Source organism: Apodemus sylvaticus, chromosome 2 (assembly GCF_947179515.1).
Source record: "Apodemus sylvaticus chromosome 2, mApoSyl1.1, whole genome shotgun sequence".
Taxonomy (NCBI): domain Eukaryota; kingdom Metazoa; phylum Chordata; class Mammalia; order Rodentia; family Muridae; genus Apodemus; species Apodemus sylvaticus.
The window spans coordinates 14,857,699-14,867,572 of record NC_067473.1 but is presented as its reverse complement, the minus strand read 5'-3'; the positions used below and the strand labels follow the sequence as shown (position 1 = coordinate 14,867,572).

The window sequence follows — 9,874 nt, the reverse complement described above, 5'->3', positions numbered from 1 at the left end:
CCAAATCTATCAGTTGGTATCTGGAGAAATGATGCTGAATTTCAAGTCATGCTATCTTTGGTAATCTGACTCTAAAATAACTACAGATGTCATAAAATACTTGTGTCTCATGATGAAAATCAAATGTCTACAAATACTTGGAACAGTGTGATTTTTATGGTGGCATTTAGCATTCAGAAAATATAACTTTATAATGGCTTTATAAAAACATAGCCAAAGAAAATCAACTATTTAAAAATATGTCAATTTTCTATCTCACTATATGAAATAATTTGGAGAATTTCATGTGTGTGTGTGATTGTATGCTTATTTTACATTTTTTGTTATCCATAGTATTCATCAAAAACTCAATGTAAGATTATTTATTTAAATTCTTATTTTACATCTCTCTCTCTCTGTGTGTGTGTGTGTGTTATATGCATGTGCATGCGCATGCAGAGATCAGAGAATAATACACAGGTGTTTAATCATTTTTTCTACCATGTAGATGCTAAGATCTAGGTTATCATCTGGTTTCCCGAGCCATTTTCTTGTCCCCACTTTTTTCTACCATGTAGATGCTAAGATGTAGACTATCATCTGGTTTCCTGAGCCATTGTCTTGTCCCCACTTAATTAAATTCTTCCTTAGCTAAAATATAAACTATAGTCTGATCAGCTCAAACTCACACTAAATGTGGGCATCGAAAGAATCCAGTGAGATCATGCTGTGGGATAGATGTTGCAATTTACCTCAGATTAATTAAATGAGTTGCCCAAAGACCTCTCTTACTACAATAAAGGAGCATGCTTTTTTTGTATTATTTAAATTTGAAAACAATGACCAGGTCAAAGTACTTCAGAACGACAACAATGTGACAATATGAGAATTCCTATATCTTAAATGGATGGAGCAATTCCTGATACCTAACATGTGAGCTAAGAGTTCTCAGTGTTGAGAGGCTCTGGGGGGTCCCTATGAACAAGACGCTAGCCTTACTTTTCAGTATATGTTTTCAGTTGATTGTATATATATGTTCGTCTCTCATGACCATTAATGCTCATTTCTCTTTGAAGAAAATGAGAAACTGTAAGTTGTAGAGATATCATATTCTGATATCATAAACTGATAAAACTTGGAATACTTTGCTGATGTTTAAAAAGTTACTCTGAAGGGCGGGAGAGATGTCATGTTGTTTAAGTGCACTGGTTGTCCTTGCAGAGCTCTGGGGTTCAAGTCCCAGCACGTTATCTTACAACCTTCTCAAATGCTAGTCCTGGGGATCTAATGTCCTCTTCTGAGCCCTCCAGTCACCACACCCACATATGTACGGGCACACATGCAGACAAAACACCCATACACTAACAATTAAGATTAAAACTGTAAAAGTAAAAGGCGCTTATTATTGGTTCACACTGTGCACGGGAGAAACTGTTCCCTTCACGTGGTTCAAGACATGACAAGCCTTGTATTCTGCTTGCTACACTTTTCTATCTGGATAATCGTTCTCAGACAGACAAGAAAAATTCTCTAGAGAAATAAAATCCGATGCTAGCTCTATTAGTCAGGAGCTATGACGTTAACATTAAAATTAAAATAGTCTAAAATAAGAATTTTGCATAGTAAGTTGAAACTTGACTAAATATGTATTTTTAAAATGTATAGTTTTAAAAATATCTATTTTAAAATATTTTATCTTTTATAAATTTGAACATGAAATGTGGTGTGTGTGTGTGTGTGTGTGTATGTGCACTTATGTAGAGTATGAAGAGACCTTAAATATAAAAACAGAGCTGTTAAGACAGCTTAGACAGTAGTAATCACAACTTAGGAATGGCATTCTTGCTGAATACTATATCCATAATTGCTAGACATTCCACAAGAATTGGCAGGATCTGATTAAAAGTGCTTACATTTGATAAACTGAACGTCTGGATGGAGTACAGACTGAGAAACTTTGGCAAACAGAAAACAAGTTTTGAGATATTTCTCCTATTAAAAAGATTGGAGGTTGGATATTGCATGCCATATGTTCCTATACAGCGAAATCCTCAAGTGTTTGGAAGTGAAGACCAATCATTCAAGCATTTTGTTTAAGTGGTGAACATGGTCATTTCCATAGCCATCTATGTTGCTCAAGAGACGTCTCTCTGGAGCTTGTTTAGTCTTGGACTCAAGAACTTAAAGCTGAACTATTTAAGAGGAGTATTATTACTGGAGGGACATTGCCAAGTGAATTTCATTGAACTACTAAATCGAATTACTTTGTGCTGAATATGAAGTGCTTGCCATCTGAGGGCTGTTTTATTTATTCAGAGGAGAAATCAAATAACAAATAGCTCTCCAAGCTAAACACAAATTATAGAACAATCCCTCCAATGAGAAGAAATAAAAATAAAATTCTTCACATTTGTCCAATCTCCCTCATCCCAAAAATACTTTGAAGAGATCATTTACTCAGTGTGGAAAAGCTCTAGCCATTGGACTGGAAACCTGATAACCTATGTGAGCCACAGCTCTTTACACGATAAGAAGGAAAATAATTCACTTAGTTGAAAAAGCAGTAGAAATTGAGCTGGGAAAAATGGAGCTCCCTGACTTGGAATTTGGACAGGTTTGGTGTTGCCTACAAGGACAGAGAAGAACGTATTAATGTGTTATTTTATAGCCACACCTGTTCTGTTCTGGTGGGTTAAAACAGAAGCCCAACACAAAGAGAACCAACCATTTTTTAATCATTCCTTGTGTCTTTGTTTGGTGAATGCCACACAATGGATAATGCCTGTTTTCGTGAAGACTAACATGAGAAAACAATGATAGATGGCAATATTTACAAGACAACGAGCCTCCAAAGACAAACAGTATTATTTCTATTAGTCCTTTGAAAAAAATTCATGCAATGTGTTTTGATCATACCTACCCTTCACCCCCGACTCCTTCCAGATCACATTCATCTTCCCTAACCACCAAAGTTTGTGTCCGTTTTTCTCATCCCCATCAAGTCCAGTTGGTGCTCCCAATACATTTTTGGAGTTGTGATCTTCAATTGGCAAGGAATCAGTTGCTCAAACTTCCTCCTCTGGAAGTGGGACTCCTTGTCCATCTCCCCTCTCCATGTTGGCGTTTTCTCATTGAGCTTACGCAGGCTCATGCATACTCTCATGACCGCTGTGAATTCGAATGTGCATACGAGATCCATACATGGATGGAAGTTTCCCTACTAGTATGTTTCTCTATGACTTCTGCAATGCTAGTTACTCCTCCCCATTTCCTCTATTCCTCTATTTCCACTTCCACTTCCCAACCAAAGCATTCTTCCAGAATGATTAATGTTCTGCAGTATTTCTTAAGTTTATCTATTGAGCCAGAGTCTCACTATGTAGCCTGGGCAGCCTGGAACCCAATATGTAGACTATACAGCTCTTGAACTCATATCCATCCACTTATGTCTCTGTCGCTCATGTTCTGGGAATAAAGATGTGTACCGGTATCCTTGTTTATGTCTTAGCTTTAGATACAACTTTAATGTTAGTTAAGTAATTCACTTAACTTAATGTTCTCTGGAGTAAAACTGAATATTATTACTAAGCAAGTGAAAGAATTAAATATGTATGCTTTTTCTTAAATTTGGAAATAAATTAATAACAGCTTCTGTGTTAGAAAGAACTCAGTGGTCATCTGGACTCATGTTCCCTATGATCAGAATCTAATCAAACTGAGGTTAAACATTAGTTTGTTCTTCAAATGTCATTGAGACCTGATTTGTCTTGGTAGCATATGTAAAAGCTCATTCCTCATGCACAATATTTTGTATGTGTTTAGCCAATTTCATTCCCCAGGAGGACTCACAAATACTCTATCAAAAGATGTTTTAATAACTGTTAACTATTTAATAGTTTAAAAACTATTGATACCCTGAGATTTGCAGTAAAGTCAGCTGCTGTGTTACTTCCTTGTGGCTTTCTAATACTCGGAAGGAACTTAGCACTTATCGTACCCAGTAAAATAGAATAATAAGCACATTATTTGGTGGTCAACAAAATCAGAATCCTTGAACTGATTTCTTTGTGTCGCATATTTCCTTTCTTTTCAGCTCTTAGGTTTAAGACAATATACCTTAGGTTCTCTTGTACTCTTTCTTTCAATCATATGGATACTTATGTTTTACATATTATTTTCCCCATTAATTTTGTTAGAATTTCTGGTGTATTGTAATCCTATCACACCTGAAAATATGTACACCTTATTAAGATAAAAAGTATCTTATAAGCTAGAGAAACCACTTGGCTGTGTCACATTGTGTGTGTGTGTGTGTGTGTGTGTGTAGGTGTTGTAATGTGTGTTTATGGGTGCCTGTGTGTTTATGTGTGCAAGTGTGTTGCAAGCACATATGTGTTTATGGGTGCCTGTGCCTCTGCTCATGTGTGTAGCAGAGAATGAGGATGTTGGTGGTTCTGCTTTAATAGTTTGCAATTCTTTCCTTTGACAAAATGTTTCTCTTTAACCTAGAGTTAGCCTGGTGTCCAGGCAAGCCCCAGACACCATCCTGTCTCCATCCTGTCTCCAATTGTACATTTCTGAATGTACGATTAGGCATGTGTGAGTTAGGACATCCAGCTTTTGGCATGGGTGTACAGGATCCAAACTTCTGCACCCATGCTCGCCTAGGAACTGCTCTAACCCACAAACCCAATTCCTCAGCTCTGCATCTCTTAACTCTTAATAGGACATTTTTAGGGATACAAATTCAAGACTTAATATTTGATTTCAGTAAATAGCCAGCATTAAAAAATATTTTGGGGGTGGCAAGATGGTTTAGCAGATTAAAACAAGCTTGGTTGCAAGCTTTAGTTTTATTTATCTCACAGGAAGACAGATATCCTCTGATTCCCACATGTATTCTGTAAAAACACTCATATTCTCATTTCTATCTGCTTATGTGTGCATGCACACATACCATATACAATAAATTTTATAGTATTTTGAAATTATTCCTTTTGAACATTTATGGTACCAATGTGAGTTTTTCAGCAAATAAAACTATGTCTATAAACATTAGAGTTTTGTGATGTTTCATTAAAAATTATATGTAGATAAATGCCCCATTGCTAGTTCTATGCATTAAACATAGTTGTTAATTGAACAGAACATAACTGAAGCTCATATCAGGAAAACATAAGCAATGGTCTCAAGTTCTTAGTGGTAAGGATTTTAAGAATAAATAATCATTTCCGCTGAATTACGTATATTTATATCAAGAGCAGTTAGGAATGAATATTTATTTCTTGAATTCACCCCACTAACTGCATAGACAGAGACTTCTAGTCTCTTACCACTTTGCCATCCCCAAAGAATCTCTTATTCACGGCTGCTGCTCCCTCCCATTGGCAAAATGCCCGCTGTCTTCATGCTTCCTGCAGCTTCTGGCCATGGCTGGGTCTCCGAAGAGCCATTTAAATACTTGGCTTATATTATAACCATTTCCTCAAATGAAAGGAAAAGGAAAAGAAACACTCAGTGTCTCCCTAAAAATACCCCTACTCTCCAAGCTTACGTCTCCATCATGTCCCTCATGAATTTAATTGACCATGACTGTGTTGATTGATGTTGCTGGTTGCCTACCAAGCCAATACAGCTACAGACATGAGTGTCAGCTAATGAACACTCTTTTCTTAAACATTTTTGCACCAGAAACCACTCTCTTAGCCTTTAAGAGTATGGCTAGTCAACTGGCAAGACAAAGAAACCCAACAAAACAAACAAAAAACCAAAATGTCCACAGCTCACTACCTAACAACATTTCACTCTGTGTGGGCTCCCTCTGTATGGACGGTCACTTATTCAGAAGGCCGATGCATGTGTCATTATTATGAATCTTAGAGCATTTATACATAAGATCAATAGGAGAACTTTTGAGTAAAATAAAACAAGAAGGTAGCAAATAACTATTATGACTTGCTTATAGTAGATGATTAAAATATGTATTCCTACATCATGAATAAAAATTCACAGGCTATACAATCCATTAACTAAATTGACATTGAGTTTCCTAAAATACTAAGGGGCATTAGGTCTAAACTACAAATAGAATCCCATTATAAGAATAAAGTTAGGCAGAAAAGTGTTTATTGCGTATTTTACATTTACAGTATATTTGTTCTTAAATATGACTTAGAATAGTCACCTTTTCCCTTATTTTAGAATTTGCAATGTGCAATTTGTAATTTATTATATACACAGACTTGCAATAGCAGCACGGTTCTGAGGCTGCTGCTAATGTGGACAAATGCTAGAACAAAATTAATTGTTCATGATTTTAAATTAGGAATTTATCATTAATCCCATAATATTAATAATTAACATTGTTATAATACTTACATTTAATGTTCTTAAATGTTAATATTAAGATTAAAATAAAAATTCAAGAATTCCTTAATTTATATGAATATCTCATAGTCTCCTATCAACTGATTTTTTTTTCCTGCTTAAAAAAAAATAATCGAGGTCCACAGAGGGGTTTGAAGGTAGAATTGAAGAGATGGAAATTCTTCAATTACTGTACTCATTGGTGAAATTTAAAAATAAAATCAAGTAAAAATAAATCTATTCTTATCCTAAAAACTTTCTACTGTATTTTGTAGCATTTCTAACATCTAAAGGGAGGTTTAGATATTTGTGATTGTTAATTCATTAAGGTGCTCATTGAGTTAATAAATGTTTATTATTTATTTAGCATCATCAGTGACCCAGACATTAGTAGAGTATATTTTCAAGTATACAGAGAGCGAACTGAAACAAAGCAAGGTGATTGGTATGTTAGATGTAAGCATAGTGCTTCATGGTGGAACCAAGCAATCAAGAAAGAGTCAGTGGAAATTGAGCAGTAGCCAATAAATGGCAGCCCTGGGAGTCGAGGTGAGACCCCATGGTTTCCCTAGGTAACCAGCATATTAAAATGATAAATGGCTTTCTAAGGGTCAAACTGAAGATTTGTAGCTAGACATTTAGCTTGATTCCAGTGCAGAGTTATATCTATCATAACATTGCCTATGTGTAGACATTAGTACTGAGTATAAGTTCTATCCTCCTGTCACAATGCCCTGAAAACCTGTGTCTTACATTCTTGTATAACGAGTTAGCTACCTAAAATTAATTCAGCATCACTTAGCATTCCAATCTAGTTCTATAACAATCAAAAAAACCATTTGGCATAAAGATCAACTTGTCTTTATTAAAAACCATCAAAGTAGATTGGGCATAAGTTAAAACTTTGTCTAGGACAATATATAGGAGAGCATAGAAATCTAAAGCCTTGGATGTTTAAGCTCTTACTATTTAAATACTAAAAGACATTTTACTCCACATATGTCTCTACTTCCTTTTATAATTAAGGAAAATAACATTAATCCAGATGTCATTTGTTATTCATTCCAGGAATTACAAAATATTGACTCAACATTTTAATGACACCAAATATTTATAATTTTAAGAAATATTGTTAAAAATATTTACTTTCTTTAAGTATTTATTTTTCTTTAAGATAATATAGAATAGTTTCTCTCATTTCATTAATTATTTATTAATCATACCTAAAGCTTAATTCTAATTTATTTATATTTCTTGGCAATGTATTGTCTTTCTTTTAGTTTTTTTGGGGGGTGGGTAGGTGGGTGCAGGTAATGGTTTGCCAAACACAGTACCTACATGTTATAGATCGATTGTGTTGTGTTTTCACAATGATAATATAACATGAAAGCAGAAACGTTTCCTTCTGAGGATCAGCTAACATGCCAACCAAAACACATTTGGTTGTTTCCATAGCTTACGGTGTTTTGCACCTGGCTAGCTCCTTTGAAGTTTAAATAAAAAAGTTTATATTTAGCTATTTGAATTTTCATGAAGTATTTTCTTTCATCTAACTACAAGAAGAGAAATTGGGTAAAAATGAAAATATATCATCTTGGAACATACAACCTGCCAAGCTAAGACATTATTTGCTATCACAGGGCTGCCATCTACTGGCTGATATGGTTATTGTTTGGCCTTGATCAAGACAAGCAGAACTTTGAAACTGAAGGAAAGGAAAATAATCATAATATTTTAAAGACCCGGTCTTCAGAGAAGTATATCTATATTTTAACATAGATTCTATCCCCTTTTTATTTTATTTCCTTATCATCACACCTTTCACTTTGCATATGTTGAAACTTGACAAGAACACAGCAGACCTCTTTCCTTACTGAAACGCGTTTTCTCTTTCTCGAGGTAATTGACTATAGATCCAAGGTGAGAGGACTGAACTGGGCACTCGACACCTTTCACCCTGATTTGCTGCTTGCGAGCATTCTGCTCATTTGTTTTCCCATTTCTTGCTCACTCTATGAAAATTAAACCCTCAAAGGAAGTCCCGTGCGCCTGTCCTTCATTCATGCTGGAATGTTTTCTAGTGTGTGCGTTATCCACGCTCGTATCCACGCATCCAGAGATGCCCAGTGCCACTGTCCTGTCCGGAAGACTATTTTACAGGCATTCTCGGGATTCGCTAGCTCAGATGATCTTTCTGCGTCCTTTTTCTGCAGTGCTGTTTGTTCTTTGTAGATGTCGCACGTGGGACTGGTACCTCAGAGTCACTAAATCTGCCCTTTGATCAGTTATAAATTTCTGTAAGAGCCTCTATTCATGGCGGAAAGACATTTCTTTGATAGGCAGATAATCAGAGCTACTCTGATCTGTAATAATTAAGATAAGCATTTAGAAACAGTTGGAATGGGTTATTTTACCAAAATTGCAATAATATTTTCTTCTCTAAGTTCTGTGACCTCACTATCCATGGGTTCTTGCCTAGGTTTACAGTTACAGGCATGAGTTGGCGCCAACTGAGCAGGTCTCAAGTCTAAGGAGACAGCTGTTAGCTATCCCTAAGACATTAGTGTCAGCCGGGCGGTGGTGGTGCTCGCCTTTAATCCCAGCACTTGGGAGGCAGAGGCAGGTGGATTTCTGAGTTCGAGGTCAGTCTGGTCTACAGAGTGAGTTCCAGGACAGCCAGGGCTACACAGAAAAACCCTGTCTCGACAAAAACAAAAAAACAAAACAAAACAACCCCCCCAAAAGATATTAGTGTCAGTGTTGCATTGCTGGGCGTATCTTGTTGGGCTCATCATTACTGTAGTTTATAGGATTAACTATAAGCATTGATTGCTACAAGGGAGAGAGAGATCCAGTTTTCTACAGGGTCTCCCAAATTCCTTTGCTCAAGGGATCAACCCTATCTTTATTTTTGAACACATGATCCACAATAAATGTGCTCAGCAGAAGACAACCAAACAAAAGCACACACACATAGACCCACACACACGAATACGTGTTTACAACAACAAATAGTTAAAAAAGAAAGTCGCATACATTTGAGAGATAGATGTACAGGGGGTATAGAATAAGTTATAAGTGGGAGAGGCTTATAGAAAGATATCACGTGTGTATATACCTATATATAAATAACCATACACATAATTGAATTGTACATAATATAATTTGTTAACATATAACTACATTATTTTTGTATGATGTATTTTATATTATATACCAATATATACAAAAATATAGCATATACTACATTATATAGTATATATAACATTATATGATATATAATATTTGTATATATAGTTAGTGCATGCCACTGAAGTAGCAGTTGTAGCCCCAAAATAAAGCAAAATATTACTGTAACATTTTTGGAAAAGATGATAGCTCTTATATTAAAAGTGAATTTGACAAGATGGTTACTATATGTCCAGAATGAGGAGCAGGCTACTAAAAAGAAAGCTCTCCGCTGGAGTCTCCACAGGAGCTTCCTGACTCTCTCCACTACTGGTCCTGTCTTTATGGACTTTGATTATTT

At 35.6% G+C, this 9,874-nt stretch overlaps 1 protein-coding gene across 1 annotated transcript in view; it reads left to right on the top strand.

Annotated features, from left to right (window-relative positions):
* The window catches only part of Sema3e (semaphorin 3E), a 234,502-nt gene that overhangs the window by 185,931 nt on the left and 38,697 nt on the right, over positions 1–9,874 (top strand). The window lies entirely within an intron of this gene.